The 16534-nt window shown below is 40.0% G+C and overlaps 1 protein-coding gene across 12 annotated transcripts in view; it reads right to left on the bottom strand.

The window, feature by feature from the left end:
• Positions 1-16534, bottom strand: part of FOXN3 (forkhead box N3) — a 391460-nt gene that overhangs the window by 7371 nt on the left and 367555 nt on the right. The window lies entirely within an intron of this gene.

The following is a 16534-nucleotide window of genomic DNA, read 5'->3' as shown; positions in this document are numbered from 1 at the left end:
AGATGCTACGGTCTGACAAAGAATCACGTCGCAGTCAGATCACAGATGAGAGGGCACTGAGTTGCCATTTCCTGAATTCACCACCTGCCAGGCGCTCTGCTAAGTGTGCCCAGATGATCCTGGGGGATATCAGTGTCCTTCTTTTACAGTGGCTAGAAGTTCAGTGATCTACTTCAAGTCCCACCATTCATCAGGAGTAGAACTGGGGACTAGAATCAAAGCCCGACTCTCAAGCGTGAGCTCTGAGCTTCATCACCACACAGACTCTCCCAGGCCACGTCCCAGTCATGACCCTGCTACACATTCCCATCCGGCCTCTACAGAGCTCACCATACCTGATTATTCTCTTTGCATCTTATGTCTGGGTATTGTGCTGACCTCCCTTGTGCTACTTCCTTGGCAAAATGAATAGTAGTGACACCCACTTTGCAGGGTTGCCGGGCTGAGGAAATGAGTTAATGCCTGCAGGAGCCTGACCCTGCCCTTGGCTGTGCCACTCATTCCTGGTCAGGACACATGTGCCTTGTGCCTGGGCAGCAGCTGCACACCCGACTGTGCCTGGCACACAGCAGGTGCTCAGAAGAGGTGCCCACCCTTCAGAGGGGTGAAAGGGTGACTTACACCTGGAGGGAACTAAGAGGGGGCACCAGGGGAAGTTCTGTGGAAGATGTGGCACCTGACCTTGGACACGAAGGCTGAAGGATTTGCGCAGGGATCAGAGATGCTCTATTGTACTCTGCCGCCCTATTTCCTGTAAGTTCATCCACCTCATGATACACTTCTAAGAGTTTGCAGAGCATGACCACACTTTTCCTGCCACGATGACCCCAAGTGTAAGGACTCTGGCTTTTCCTCCATAGACAGTGCTTCCCACATCATTACTAACTAGGTGGTCACTTGTTCAACATCTGTGCTTCCCACTGGAGTGCTAGCTCCACAAGACAGGGCCCAGTTGGCACTGTGCCAGCACTGTGGATGCGCACAGATACACTCGGTAAGCTCAGCAGCAGCTGGAATTGTGTGGCAGAGAGGATGAAGCCTGGGAAGAGACAGTGGGTGGTCCCACCGTGGCTTACCAGACCCTCCCTGAGGACACGGCATTGGTGGAAAGGCTGTCGGGTCAGGACCACCATTGAGATACAGGAGGGACCCCCACTGTCTGAGCCTAGAGGTTCAGGAGGACCTCGGTGGCATCCCACACAGAAAGGGACAAGGGAGCAAACATTTGCTGATGAAAAGCACACGGCAGAGCATGAGATGAGGAAGTCTCTCTCCTTCTGGGCTTCCAAGGACTGTGGTACTCTGCTTAGTTTAAGCTGGTGGAGAGAATCCACCAGCAAAATGCTAGAAGACCATTATCACAATTTATCCTTTACTAGATGTCCAAGAGCCTCATGCTAACCCCTCACAATGGCAATGTGTGCATCTGAGCAACGAGGCCCCCGTGTGTTCTGGAAGGTCCAGTGTGTGCCCTATACTCTATGATCCCAGATCTGCACCACCTTCCCCGACCCCTACCCGGAGAGACAGACTTTCGAGCCAGACAGGCCTGTGCTCACATCCCAGTGGTGCGTACTAGTGACTCTGAGCAGGTTGCTTCGCCACTTGGACCATCAGCTTCCTCCTCTACCATACTGGGCTGCATGAGGATGAACTGAAATGACCAAGCACAGAGGAAGGTTCTCAGTGGCACCTTGTGGGGTCTTCTTGCTCAGCCTCCTGCCACTTCCTGCCGCTGTGGTGTGCTCACTCTGAGCAGCCTTGTTTTCTCTTCCCGGGCTGGGTCAGCAGGGACACAGAAATCCAGCATGAAAGAAGAGCACAGAAGCCCTATGGAGGAATCCCACTGGGCTTGCCGGTGAACACAGCCTCTGAGCTCCGGGGACTGGCCTCCTCAAGATCTCATTTTTGCAGTTATTCTGTTTTCTGGGTATATCTTGGGTACATAAAAATGGCTGCAAGATTCCTTTGAGATGTTTCCAAATATGGATCTCAGTAAATGTAATTAATGGTACAGCTAGTTATTAATCATTATTAAAACAGAAGAAAGTGAGTATCTCATGTTACAGTTCTCTTGATCGTTGTTGTTAAGATAACTGCTATAAAATATAAAAATGATTAGCCCACGGAACCAGCATCAAACAGTTTTATAGGCCAGGTGTGGTGGTTCACACCTGTGATGCTAGCACTGGGAGGCCCAGGCGGGAGGATCCCTTGAACTAAGAAGTTTGAGACCAGCCTGAGCAAGAGCAAGACCCCATTTCTATTAAAAATAGAAAAATTAGTCAGGCGTTTTGGTGGGTGCCTGTAGTGTCAACTACTTGGGAGGCTGAGGCATAAGGAATTTGAGGTTGCTGTGAGCTATGATGACAACATGGCACTCTACATAGGGTGACAGAGTGAGACAGTCTCAAAACAAAAGGAAAAAAAAAGCCACCCCAGTTTTATAGTGAACCCAGCTATACTTGGATGAGTAAACGGGGCTATGTTTGGCTTCTAACAAATCAATTCAGTTCTGAATCTTTCTTTTAAAAATAACTTGGAGCTTATGATTCACGTCACCACAGTTAAGCAGAGTATGATCCCTGTCTTAACATAAATGGATGGGGAGAGAATTGAGTAAGACAGGTGTATAACGTTAATGCCTAGTGAATCTGGATGAACAGTATGTGATATTCACCGTGCTTTTCTTTCTTCTTTTTCCATAGGTTTGGAAAATGTTTAAATAAAAAGTTTGGGGGATAGGGAGAAACACACTAGAACCAAAGCAATGATGTTACGTTTTCGCTCTATACCACGACAAGAGAAAAAGTGTTCAGCCTGAGAACTTTTCTTTCTTTCTTAAGCAGGGAGAAAGCAGCCTAAGAGGGGAGCTGAGCACACAGTAGGTCCAAACTGGACTTTCCTCTTAAAGAGATAAGATCCCATGGATTAAAAGTAGAATAGAAAAGAAAATTATCCTCCACCCCTGATTGGATGTTGTATAGGGCGGAGTCTCTCTCTGGTATGTACTTCATGGCAATTGAGATCCCACGACCCACACCTTGGAAGCCAGGACTATACCAACCATTTCAAAGATAAAGAGAAACTACAGGAGCCCCATGACTTGTTTAAGGCAGCCCAGCTAGTTCTCAAAGATGGTTCAAGCAGGAATTTGAAGTATCTCCCTATAACCCCCAAAGAAGGACATTTACTATCATGAAGAAAGAAAACACACCCATCGACAAAATTTCTGCGTAGAAATAGATACACAGACATAACTTCCGCAAGTGAGAATTAAAATAAAATACTATCTTTTACTCATTTAATGAAATTAACTTTCTCTGAGATTTTTTAGCATGGGCTTATAATCCATACATTACAAACAAAACTCAGCAGGAGGTGAAAAGCTCCTTTAATTATTAATAACTTAGTGCAACATTATTCACGATAGTGCATCCAGCCGCACTGACCTGGTGTCAAACACTTCCCTCTGCAGGGGTGGTCATTACAGGGTGCTAAATGCTTAAAAGAGGCCAGCCATTCTGAACACGTTGGAAGGTAAATTTCTAACCATCTCCTCAAAAATCATTCACTAAAATGAACATGTGATAGATATAGCTGAAATGCTTGAGTTTTTCAGTTTTAGCTGAATTCATGTGTAACGATACTCTCGATTATCATAAATCAGCATAAATTAAAGCCACTCAATTTTACTAGGCCTCTAAAAGTTAAAAGTACATGGCTCAGGCAAGGAGCAGTAGTTCACACCTGTAATCCCAGCCTTTTGGGAGGCCAAGATGGGAGGATCCCTTGAGCCCAGGAGTTCAACACAAGCCTGGGCAAAACCTCATTTCTACAAAAAATCATAGTAGTAATAATAACTAGGCAGGCACAGTGGCATGTACCTGTACTTCCAGCTACTTGGGACGCTGAAGCAGGAGGATCACTTGAGCCCAGGAGTTGGAGGCTATCGTGAGCTATAAAGATGCCACCGTACTCTAGCCAGATGACAGTAAGATCCAGTCTCAAACAACCCATCCAAAAGGCTCTACAATACCTGGTATTTATTCTCTCGTCAAACAGATGAGAAATATTAAACATAAAACGTGAGGAAATCACATTAGTTCAAGCTGAGAATGAGCAATGCCTGCAATGAACAAGTTATGGTATAAGTTTAAGACATGGCCATTTTGTTGGGTTTTCCTACCAATTGATTATTTGTTTCATTGCAGAATAATGAGCATATATTGCCTCTACCTCTTACCGGGTGTACTTGAACTCTCTCTGGAATTGATGGCTTTAAACCTAGGGGCTATCATTTAGGATAGTTGTCCTCCCAAGGGATTTACTTGAGGACTCTGATCTTTTGCTAGATGTAAAAAGAAGATAGAATTAATGGGACTGTAGAAGCAGGCAACTGGAGCAAGTTCAATGCTTCTGTCCAAAACCATACACAAGACATGGAAGAGATGACCAGAGACTTCCATTTCCAGCCAGCTGGCACAAGAGATACTTGGAAGGTACTCTACCGACTATAACACAAAGGAGTCTAGATAAAGCACAGTAACATATTTTAAAGGTATTGCCTGGTTCACTAGAAAATAAGAGGAATCTCATGGACCCACAGTAAACATACACACAAACAAAAATTTTTTAACATAATCTGAAATGTGAGCAGTGGGCAACCAAGAGCAGATGTCTACCCTAGTGCTGGAAGGAGAGAGCCCAAACCCATGAGGGGGAAGGAGAGGGGAAGAGGAGTGAAGGAGGGGGAAGAGAGCACCAAGATACAACAGTAGCAGAAAGAGGGTGTTAAAGTGGCCTCAGGGATCTCAACTAGAAGTTTTCCTTTTTTTTTTGTAGAGACAGAGTCTCACTTTATGGCCCTCGGTAGAGTGCCGTGGCCTCAGACAGCTCACAGCAACCTCCAACTCCTGGGCTTAAGCGATTCTCTTGCCTCAGCCTCCTGAGTAGCTGGGACTACCAGCACCCGCCACAACGCCCGGCTATTTTTTGGTTGCAGTTTGGCTGGGGCCGGGTTTGAACCTGCCACCCTCGGTATATGGGGCTGGCGCCCTACCAACGGAGCCACAGGTGCCGCCCTCACTAGAAGTTTTCAAAGCAAATTCTCTCTGGACAGAAATACTTTCAACCCAATCCACAAAGAATCCCCACAGGTAAGACTTCAAGGAACACAGGTCCTTAACTTTATCATTAAACACAATGGGAATAAACCACCATAAGACAACAGAGAAAAGAAACTATAGCTTGAACTAAAATGCTGAAACAGTAATAACAATTTAAAATAAGTATGCTTTAAAGAAAGAAATGAGGGAGTTGAAAACTATTAGAAAGGAAGAACGGACTTTAAAAACTAAGCAGGAAGATTTTCAAAAGCACCAAAGAGAACTGGTAGAAAATATAATCCCTGAAATGGAAACTCAATGCAGCTGAAGAGAAAAATTAGTGAATTGGAAGATGGATCTGAAGATACTGCAAAAAAAAAAAAAAAAAAAAAAAAATGCAGCACAGAGAAAGAGATGGAAAACATGGAAAAGGTGGGACAAGGTGAAACACAATAAGAAGAACTAATATGAATCTAACTGGATTTCCACTGAAAAGAAAAAATAAGGATGATCTAATACTTGAATAGAAAACAGCTGAGCGGGAGGCTGAGGCAAGAGAATCGCCTAAGCCCAAGAGCTGGAGGTTGCTGTGAGCTGCGACGCCATAGCACTCTACTGAGGGTGACAAAGTGAGACTCTGTCTCTAAAAAAAAAAGAAAAAAAGAAATGAAGAAAATGGCTGAGAATTTTCTAGTTTTGATGAAAGATAACAATCTTCAGATTTAAAAGCAACAAATCCCATGCAGGATAAACAAAATCTACAAATACAGCTATCATACTCAAACTTTAGAGTACTAAAAAAAAGTCAGAAGGATGTAAACGTAGCAGAAAGAAAACACATAAAGAGGAGCATTAAGATAAAACAAGTGAAGTAGATGAAGGCACAACAATATTCTCAAAGTAGGAGAGAAAAATAACTGTTAGCCGAGAATTTTATATCCATTAAGATTATCTACTAGGAATGAGGACAAAATATACATACATTCTCAGACGAAAATTCAGGGCTTCAACTACAAACAGATGTTCACTACAGGAAAGTCTTAAAAATGCATTTCAGAAAAAATAAAAATGATCTAAAAGGAAGGTCTGAGATGTAAGAAGAAATGATCAGCAATGAAAATATAAGCAAGTATTGACTATACAATACAATAATAATGATGACTAAGCTGGCTTAAGAAGAAAAAAACCCACCAAAATAGAATCAAATCACTGAACAAATGTAGCATATCACTTGGGAGGTGGAGAGAATTGAAGTAAAAGAATTCCAAGAGCTCTGTATTGATCAGGAGGTTAAAGATATTGATTAACTTTAAATAATTTAAAATATTCATGTTAAAAGTTCTAAGATCAACATGAAAAGAGAAACAGATGATAACTTCCAAACCATTTGAAGGGGGAAAAAAGTAGAATGAGGAGTGGAAGGATCAGATTAAAATAATGCTAGAAAGTAAAAAAAGAATCTTGAAAAAATGAGACAAACAGAAATGCAAAATAAGATGATGGAAATAAACTCAGACATGTTAAGAAAAATGTGCTAAAAATCTCCAGCTAAAAGGTAGATCATTAGTGCCCAAATATATTTAAGCCATATGCTGTTTATCAAAGACAAACCCAAACAAAAGGACAAAGAAAGGTTAAAAGGGTGGAAACAGTTCTATTATGCTGGAATAGTGATATTAAAACGAGATAACATTGATTTTTAAGGCAAAACTCATTACTACAGATAAAGTCATTAAACATTCACAAAGCTTCAACTCACTAGGAAGATAAAACAATTCTAAACATGCATACTTCCAATAAAATAGCTTCAAAACATATATACCTACAATTGAAAGCTCCAAGAAGAAATCAAATCTACATGGTGATGGGCGACTTTAATACATTGCTCTCAGTATTCAACTGATCAAGCGCTCTCTCTTTCTCTCTCTCTCTCACACACACACACGCACACACACACAACATATAGAGACACACAAAAGGTCAGTTATGGAGATGATCTGATGTAATGTAATGTATGTATATGTGTGCATCTATATACAGGCTAAAATTCTTCAGCTAAAAAAGTACAGATCAGTAAAAGATACAGATCATAAAACATGCCAATACTGAAAAAGGCATTTTTTGAAGCATATAGGAAATATTTTTAAAACAGTGATTTATAATAGACCATATACCAAATCTCAACAACTTTCAAAGAAGCAGTATTGTACAGATAAATTCTCTGACCATAATGCATTGAAGCCAATAATCAATGCTGAAGGGATAACTAAAAGCAAAAATAAAAAGCAACCACCTCTTCTTCAGTTTGGAAATCTTAAACATAAAAATTTTAAACTTTAAAAAATATCCATAGGTCAAAAAGCACACACACACAACATATAGAGACACACAAAAGGTCAGTTATGGAGATGATCTGATGTAATGTAATGTGTGTATATGTGTGCATCTATATACAGGCTAAAATTCTTCAGCTAAAAAAGTACAGATCAGTAAAAGATACAGATCATAAAACATGCCAATACTGAAAAAGGCATTTTTTGAAGCATATAGGAAATATTTTTAAAACAGTGATTTATAATAGACCATATACCAAATCTCAACAACTTTCAAAGAAGCAGTATTGTACAGATAAATTCTCTGACCATAATGCATTGAAGCCAATAATCAATGCTGAAGGGATAACTAAAAGCAAAAATAAAAAGCAACCACCTCTTCTTCAGTTTGGAAATCTTAAACATAAAAATTTTAAACTTTAAAAAATATCCATAGGTCAAAAAAGGAATCAAAATGAAAATTAGAAAATATTTAGAACTTAAAAATAATGAAAATAAAAGATACCAAAAGTTGTGAGATCTGGGCAGCGCCTGTGGCTCAGTGGGCAGAGCGCTGGCCCCATATACTGAGGGTGGCGGGTTCAAACCTGTCCTGGCCAAACTGCAACAAAAAATAGCCGGGCACTATGGCGGGCACCTGTGGTCCCACCTACTTGGGAGGCTGAGGCAAGAGAATCGCCTAAGCCCAAGAGCTGGAGGTTGCTGTGAGCTGTGATGCTACAGCACCCTACTGAGAGCGACAAAGTGAGACTGTCTCTAAAAGAAAAAAAAAAAAAAATTGCAGGATGTAACTAACGAGGAGCTCGAAGGAAATTATAATCTCAAATTTTCATTTAGGCTCGGCACCCATAGCTCAGTGGTTAGGGTGCCAGCCACATACACTGGGGCTGGCAGGTTTGAACCCTGCCAAGGCCTGCTAAACAACAATGACAACTACAACCAAAAAATAGCTGGGTGTTGTGGTGGCTGCCTGTAGTCCCAGCTACGTGGTAGTCAAGAGAACAGCATAAGCCCAAGAGTTTGAGTTTGCTGTGAGCTGTGATGCCATGAAACTCTACCGAAAGTGACACAGTAAGACAGTCTCAAAAAAAAAAAATTAAAATAAAAGTATACAATTTAGACAAATAAAAAAATCATAGAATGAATCTAAAGAAAGAAAGGAAATTATAAGCAGGAGAAATCAATGTAATAGAGGGAAAATTGAAAAGTTGAAATAAAAAAATGAAGTTGAAATAAAAAAAATTGACTTTCTAAAAAAAAAAAAAAGGTTGCCTATGGCAAGATAATTAAGCAAAAAAGAGATAGTACAAATGAAATAAGGAGTAAAAGAGGGATATAGCTACAAAAGATATTTTAAAAGGTGATAAGGTATATCATGAATAACTCTATGGCAATAAACTTGAAAACATAGGAGAAATGGACAAATTCCTAGATTTACCAAATTTAAGAAATGCAAGTCATCCTATAACTATGACATAAATTCAAGTAATAGTTAAAAATCATCCCGTAAGGAAAATGCCAATGTCAGACTGTTTTGTAAATAAGTTGCATCAAATATTATTCAATAGATAATTCCAATCTTACATTACTCTTTTTAGAGTTTATCTAAGAAAATGAAGACTCCTCAATTCATTTTATGAGGCTAATATCATCTTCACACCAAAATTTGTTAAAGACAGAACCAGAGAAATGGGCATGAACAAAAGGGCATACTTTGTACACAAAATATTAGCTTATCCACTGTAGCCCTATGTAAGAAATGTATCATGAGCAAGCATATTCATAAATTCAAGTTTTGTTCAAAATGGCAAATTTGTAATGTAATTCACCACAGTTAAAAAAATTTATAGTTATCTTAAATGATGTAAACATTTTTGATGAAACTCAGCAACCAATCATGATAAAATACTGCAGCAAACTAGGAATAGAAGAAATTTCTTTGTTATGATCAAGTATATTTCCCCCCAAATCTTTATAAACACTGAATCAATTACGAATCCATAACGTTGCTCCCTTTAAAATAAGGGACGACATAAAGATTTCTATTATCATTACTTCTATTCAGAGGTTCTAGACAGTGTACTGGGGGAGGAAAAAGAAAGGATATGAGGATTAGGAAGAAAAAACTCCTCCACCATCATTTATAGAAGATATGACTTTGTATAGAAGAGAATCTATAACTTGTTAGAATTACTAAGGTAGTTTATTTAACAATATTGTTGAAAAAAATCAATAATGAGAAATCAATTGCATTTCTATGTATTAGCAGCAAAAAGAAAATACATCATATTTATATATAAAGTTTACTGCAAATGCAAAGAGCCAAGAATAGCAAAGACGCGTAAAAATCGCAAGGTGAGAGAGCAGGTGCTACCAGACTGACTACAAAGATACATGGTCCTTCAGATAGTGTGGTGTTGCCATAGGTGAAGACAAACATGAAATAGGAAAAAGAGCCCCAAACTAACTCACAAATACTAAGAAACCTGATATATCAGAGCAGGCACTTTATATCAGTGGAAAAGAGAGGCTTTTTTAATAAATGATGCTAGGATAAGAGGATCATTTAAAAAAAAAATCTTTAAATGTATCCGTACCTCGTACCATAACTCCAGATAGATTCCAGACCTAAATAACGAGTCTGCAATTATTACTAATTATAAATGTGAAAGAAACAACTTTAAATCTTTTATAAAAATCTTTAAGAGGCTCTATGACCACAGAGTAGAGATATTTTTAGACACCAGATTTGATAAAGAAAATGATTACAAACGTGATTAGTCAGCATGAAAACGAAGAGCTCCTGTTCATCAAAAGCCACTACTAAAGAGAGTGAAAACAACATCTAGAAAGTTGGAAAATTTGTAACATATATAGTCAAAAAATATTAATATTCACAATATATCAAGAACTCCTTTCTACAAAGATGAAAAAAGAGAATCTAATAGAAAAATGGGGAAAACGCTGGATAATCCAGAAAAGAATGCATTCAAACAGCCAATTAAATAGATGAAAAACTATACAACAGTTTTAGTAACAAGGGAAATAAAAATTAAAGCACAATGAGATACCGTTACAATGTCACTAGACAGGTAGACATTACAAATATGACAATTTTAATTGCATATGAAGATGTAGAGAAATAGGAACTCTCATACTCTGCTGGTGGGAGTGAAAACAAACACTTTACAATATAACTTGGCATCACCTTACAAAAGCTGAACTTGTATACACTCTACAAACCAACAATTTCACTCCTAAACATCCTAAATAAATCTGGAGACATGTGCAAGAATTCCCGTAACACCACTGCTTACAATAGCAAAAAATTATAAGTAATCGAAAAATTATAAATAATCCAAATGCCTTTAAAAAAATGGTATAGGCACATAATGAATATTACTCAGCTGTGAAAATGATTCAGTTATAGCTACATGTAATAAAACAAAATTAATAATGAGCAAAAAAAAGGAAATTAGAAAAGATTATCAGTGCAGTTAAAAATGAAGCAAAACTAAATAAATACTTCTAAAAGCATGGAAATAGTGAACATAAAGTTTGGGATTGTAATTACCATTCAGGGAAGACAAAGGTGTCAATGTTTTCCATCTTAAGTTGGGTGGTAGATTCGTAATTGTCTAATCGTTCTATGCTTAGTAACTTTCACATGTTCTATAGATTCTTGGGCTCAAATCAAATATTGCATGAAAATGTGTTTTCAAAATAGCACAAAAAAATCTGAGATGATGAATAACACGACAAACACCACAAAGGAACACACGAAGAATCATTTAGTAAAGGTTATGCGTAATATTCCATGGTGTACATATACCACAATTTATTAATCCATTCGTGGGTCCATGGGCACTTGGGCTTCTTCCATGACTTAGCAATTATGAATGGGCTGCAATAAACATTCTGGTACAAATATCTTTGTTATAAGGTGATTTTTGGTCTTCTGGATATATATACCTAGTAGAGGAATTGTAGGATTGAATAGCAGGTCTATTTTTAGATCCCTAAGTGTTCTCCAAACATCTTTCCAAAAGGAAAGTATTAGTTTGTACACCATGGAATGTTATGCAGCCTTAAAGAAAGATGGAGAATTTCCCTCTTTCATGTTTACATGGATGGAACTAGAACATATTCTTCTTAGCAAAGTGTCTCAAAAATGGAAGAAAAAGTATCCAATATACTCAGCTCTACTATAAAACCAATTTATAGCTTTCATATGAAAGCTATAACCCAATTATAGCCCAAGAATATGGGGAAAGGGGAGAGGGAGGGGAGGGGAGGGGGAGGATGGGGGGAGGGAGGGTAATTGTTGGGACCACACCTATGGTGCATCTTACAGGGTACATGTGAAACTTACTAAATGTAGAATATAAATGTCTTAATACAATAACTAAGAAAATGCCAGGAAGGCTATGTTAACCAGTGCGATGAAAATATTTCAAATTGTATATAAAACCAGCACACTGTACCCCATGATTGCATGGATGTACACAGCTATGATTTAATAATAATAAAAAAGGGCAGTGCTTGTGGCTCACGGAGTAGGGCGCCGGTCCCATATGCCAGAGGTGGCGGGTTCAAACCTAGCCCCGGCCAAAAACCACACAAAAAAAGAAAATAATAATAATAATAATAAAAGTCATGCATAACATTATTTCCTACCTGGTGTTAAATTTTACCTAGGAGAGTGACATTATTTGGGTTAATTTAACCTGTTAACTTTATAGTTCTTCTCACATTTCTCACAAGATTTAGTCTAACTCTACTTGAGCCTTAGCTATAAAATCATGACAAGGTTTAAGATCCCTTCCACCAACCCTAGGTTTCCACAATCTGGTGGTTGCACAGCAGCCAAAGTGGAAGGGGTCCAGGGAGCGAAGTGGTGAGCCCTTCCTAGAAGCATCTGGGTTCTACTACTCTAAGAGTTCTGCCTTAGTGGTAATCTACAAGGGGACCACAATTTTCTCCTATGAGCTGCAAATGGTTTCCCTTAAAGCACTCAGATAAATGTGGTTTCCTTTCTGTATGAGATCACCAAACACAAATAGGAATGATCCTATAATTCTCCCCCAAGTATTGTTTTGCATTTGACACAGTCCAGAATCATCAGGAGTTCAGAGGATTTTTGAATACAATAGGAAAAAGAGCCACCAGCTATTGAAGGTATTGACTAACGTCCAATTTGAAATATGAACAGCAACTCTAGAACATTGATCAAATTTCACAGCTTGCTGGCCATTGTTTGGATTTCAAGACCAGAAGAGCAGAGAGCAAGGACTCTGCTTGCTTTCATGGGGCCCAGGAGGGAACTCGGTGCATGAATGTTCTGCCTGACCGGGATTCTTTTTTCCTTTTCCCTTAAATCTAGCTCTTTAGTATTTTCTCCTCTTCTCCCACTACAAAGCAAAATGTACTACTTAGTTTTGTAATTGCTCTTAAAGACCATGATTTCAGAAGACAAAGGCCAACAGGTGGTTGGTCTTTAAAAGCAAAACAAAATACAACATAAGATCAGTGGCAAATTTTCCCTCAAGTCATATGATCAGACTTCTTAATGCTGAGGGTTGCTGGCTCCCCAAACTTCCTGAACTCTTGTTGCAAACATCTTAAAGAGGCAGACAGACAAGGAGTTGACCAAGAACAGAATTTAGGCTGAGAGACAGGTTTTCCCAATGATTCTATTCTGACATGACCTTAAGAATTAATGTTTGCTACCCCATATGACAACAGGACCATATTACAATTAATGCCTGACTTGCTTCAGGTTTCATGGCACTGCAGTTTTCACTTGAGATCTTTGAACACCCAAATAATATCCAACAGCTTCAGTGGTCTAGACTTTGTAGTATATACAACATGCTGTGGTCTACACTTTGTAGTATAGACTACGGCTATCACTCCTCAAAGCTGCTGGCTTTGATAACGAATGTACACTGTGCTGAAGACAGGCATGGAAGTTCAATCTGAACCTCTCCTGAAGTTTGGGGCTTAGCTTCTGGTGCTCTGGAAGGGGATGTGGGAAGGTCCATGAGGGCAGGCTGGGCGAATCCACATTATTTATCAAACACCTGCATAGTGCAGACTGTGTGCAAGGCACGTCACTGTGTGTTAATCCTAACAATCCACCGGGCAGATATAGGTTTCCCTGTGGGAAGCCCGTGTGCCCCTGCCCAAGATCACACATCCCTAGGATACAGATTCAGGAAACTTGGTTTTTCAAGAAATCTAGCAACAGTTTTACCGGACTGTCATCATTTGTTCCATTCAATGTCATTTCTGCAAGGCATTTTACTGGGAAAGCAGCTGTGAGCTTTAAGATGCGTGGGTAGTTATTTTGAGGATGATGTGTCTTGAGGATTTGACACCCAGACAAATTTAAAAATAAGCAGGTTTCCGACATCTAAGGATGGGCCAATCTGTGAGGTTATTGAGTAAAAAGTCAACACCGTAAAGTCAATTACACTATTGACAGATACTCTTACAAGGAGATTTCACATCATAATTATATGCAAAGGAACCCAGCAAATAGAAGCTGTGTAATGATCAGCTAATAAAAGTAACACTTCATCTATGTCAATAACAGTTTCAGAGTTAAGACAAACAAACATGGCCTTTGCCACTCAGTGGAGGAAAAAAAAATCCCCGAAAGATAAATATTTTCACTTAAGGAGAAGTCACTTAGACTCACATAGAAAATCTGTCACACAAAGGAGAGCAGAAAATTGCTCTTTAGTGGGTGCTAATGACTTTCCCCAGCCTCCCTAGGCCCCTGTAAACATGTGAACACTTACAGGATCCCTGGGCATTACCACTTGCTGTGGCAGACAAAGTTTGGTGTTGTTTGTTCTCTACTGGAGCCTTTTCCTTTTAACCTCAACTGAGGAGTGGCCAAACAAAAAAAAAAAATTTAAATGACAATGAATGTGAAAGAGCAAAACAAGATCATCCCCCCCCAATATTTCTTAAGGGTTTTACACAGACACTGATTATGCAAATATCTGCATAGCTCTGTTTGTATTCACTCTTTCCAAAAACACCTCAGCGTCTACTCTTTGCCCTATGTAGAAAAGGCAAAGATATTATAAGCAAGTGTCCCTAATCTTACAGAGCTCTCTCTGCTTGTCATAATTTCCCTTAAAACTGAGGGGACAGGTACAGAATTAGTATTTGGACAATTTACTGAGAATGCACAATGGTTTTCTTCACCGGTTATCTCTTATTTATGTAAATGATAACTTGTTTCTGCAAACTGTGGTTGTACATTTTACCAAAACGATTTTGCTCAGAACTCCTATCATGCAGGAAGGTCACTCTTTAATTAGACTGTGTATGCTGTTGGACAGACATAGAGCAAGCTGTGCAATCACAAAGCTATTTTGTCACTCAGCCTTCAACCCGGCCTCAATACCCTTTCCTACGCTGGGGCCCTGGTGGGGGCAGGGCTGGGCTGTGCAAGCCACATTCTGCTTTACCACCTGGCTCCATGCCAGACTGTCACCAGGGGGTGCCATATAAAGACCTGAAAGGTGAAGAAGGGACTGGTTCCAGCCTGCCTGTCCATCTCCTGTCCCTGTGTCACCTGGGCAGTGCCTGGGAACCTCAGCAGCAGCATCCATTCCTACGGTAGGTGCTGGATCCAGTTTGTTTTCTTTCTAACACTTGTAGAACCACGTCCCCTTGCAAGCACCAGCACCATCAGGGCCTCCCACCTTGCACCCTCTGCACAGCTCCAAGTTTCAGCTCCAGGGCAGCATCATTCCAGCCTCTTCCCTTTGTTCCCTCAGCCCTCTAGGTGTGGCTGCTTCCTTCGGTTTTCCCCTCCATGCTATCCTGAGTGGTCTTTTTACCCTTTCAGTTACCTGCTTACTAACCTTCTACCTGGTTAACAGTTCTTTACACTGACGTCTCTCTGTTCACACACCTGGTGTGGTTTCTGTCTCTGGACTGATGGGTAAGACCAGCCCAGAGACTGTTTTGTGGTGGCCTTTTACCTTGGAAGGAGGACAATGGAGGGGCTCACTGGGGTGGGTGAGCTCTTTAAAGGGAAACAAGACTTCATGGTTTTGTAGTAGTGCTTTGTTATCTTTTAATCAGAAAAATATCATCAATATTTAAAATAAGGCCCCTAGAGCAGTGATTTTCAACTGGTGTGCCATGAGAAGATCTTAGGTGTGCTGCAAACAGACCATTCATTAAATTATTTTAGAAAGAAGTTTAAAGCACAGTAAGTATATTCTTTTTTTTTTTTTTTTTGAGACAGTCTCACTTTGTCACACTTGGTAGAGTGCTGTGACATCACAGCTCACAGCAACCTCAAACTCTTGGGTTTAAGTGATCCTCTTGCCTCAGGCTCCCGAGTAGCTGGAACCACAAGCTCTTGCCACAGCACATAGCTAGTTTTTCTGGTTTTAGTAGAGATGGGGTTTCACTCTTGCTCAGGCTGGTTTTGAATTCCTGAGCTCAAGCTGTCTACCTGCCTTGGCCTCCCAGAGTGCTAGGATTAAAGGCATGAGCCATTGCGCCCAGCCTACTCTTTTTTTGGATCAACATAAGTTAAGTGTGCTGGAGAAGTTTAACTATAGGTTCAAGAGTGCTGGGAGATAAAAAAGCTTGAAAAACACTGGTCTAGAGGGTAATCATCCATGAAATTTGCATAACAGATTCCATGAGATTAACAACTAAAATTAGGAGGCAGCTCCTGTGTAAGGTCAACCTGTGGTCCGCCTGGCTCTTCTGTGCCCTGCTACACGGAATGGCTGGGCCCCCAGCAAGGACTACTCTCCACATGCAGACAATAAACTGGAGGTCTAAGGAAAATGCATTGCTGCCTCAAGCAAGAGCAGTCTACAGTCTCAAAGTCTTTCCAACCAAAGCGGTCAACTAGGAGGTGACCGTTTGTTCTTCAACTAGGAGGTGATTCTTTTAAGAAAGAATGAAATAAAGGATTTGTCTCTTTCATAATGTGAGGCAAGGGGACTGGTATTTCGGCTTTGTGGACGAGGCTTGCCACTTAAGAACTCAAGAAGAATTGATCTAAGGGTAACCAGGACAGGTAGTAGAGAAGTACAAGAAAAAGAC

Source organism: Nycticebus coucang, chromosome 9, assembly GCF_027406575.1.
Source record: "Nycticebus coucang isolate mNycCou1 chromosome 9, mNycCou1.pri, whole genome shotgun sequence".
Taxonomy (NCBI): domain Eukaryota; kingdom Metazoa; phylum Chordata; class Mammalia; order Primates; family Lorisidae; genus Nycticebus; species Nycticebus coucang.
This window is presented reverse-complemented; position numbering and strand designations above follow the sequence as displayed.